We start from the raw sequence: 1096 nt of genomic DNA on the forward strand, positions 1-1096 counted from the left end.
GAGAAAAGACACAAGCTAGATTCGAAATCATACGAATGCATTTTTCTGGGTTACTGTGAAACAGCAAAAGCGTATAAATTGTATAACAGCAAAACAAAGAAAACAGTAATAAGTCGTGATGTATTATTTTTCGAAACTAAAGCGCCATGTACAGAAGCACGAAATGCAAACGCGCAAAGAATCGAAGCTTTCGATGAAAACGCTTACTCCAGTGATGACGATGGATCTCTTGGATTAAGTGAGGGTTTATCAAATTTTCAAATCAGCGAAAACCGAAATTCATCACAGGTTCAAGTTGCGAATGAGTACACTTCGCATCAACAAACATCGAATGCTTCAAATGTTGGCAATAATTTTTCTGTTGATCAATTTGGTTTTTTCGGATTCAGTGAGGGTGATGATAGTGTCAGTGAGGAGGAGAATCCTCAGCATCATTCATCATGCGAGATGTCAGTCATTCAAATCTCTGACGATGAAAGTAACATCCAAGCAATGAATGGAACAACAAGCTTCGGGCTGATAGCAGCAGTAAGTAATTCTAATGAACCATTAACCGTACGGGAGGCGCTGAGCGGCGCAGATAGCAAAGAGTGGAACGATGCTATGCTAAGTGAGTATAACGCGTTAATGCAAAACGGCACTTGGGAGCTAGCAGACCTGGAAGAAAAGCCATTGACTCCAAATGGGTGTTTAAGGTAAAAAGGAACTCAGATGGCGCAATTACCGATACAAGGCACGTCTTGTAGTAAAAGGCTTCTCGCAAGTCAGAGGCATCGACTACGACGAAACGTACTCCCCAGTTGCACGATATTCATCAATCCGCTTTTTTTTGGCCACCGCTGTTAAATTCGGCTTGACTGTTGCAGTGTCAGCCTTCTTACAGGGCGAGTTAGACGACGAGATTCACATGCGACAACCACAGTGCTTTGATGATACAACCAATAAGGTATGCCGACTTCGCAAGTCACATCGATGTCAAGAACTACTTCATCCGTGAAAAGCTTGCTGAGGGCATAATTAAACTTAGTTACCTAAGCACGTATGAAATGATTGCTGACATAATGACTTAACCAGTAAATTTTTCAAAATTATCGCA

The sequence above is a fragment of the Rhagoletis pomonella genome, unplaced genomic scaffold (assembly GCF_013731165.1).
Source record: "Rhagoletis pomonella isolate Grant_MI unplaced genomic scaffold, Rhpom_1.0 Rhpom_scaffold_00005, whole genome shotgun sequence".
NCBI classification, from domain to species: domain Eukaryota; kingdom Metazoa; phylum Arthropoda; class Insecta; order Diptera; family Tephritidae; genus Rhagoletis; species Rhagoletis pomonella.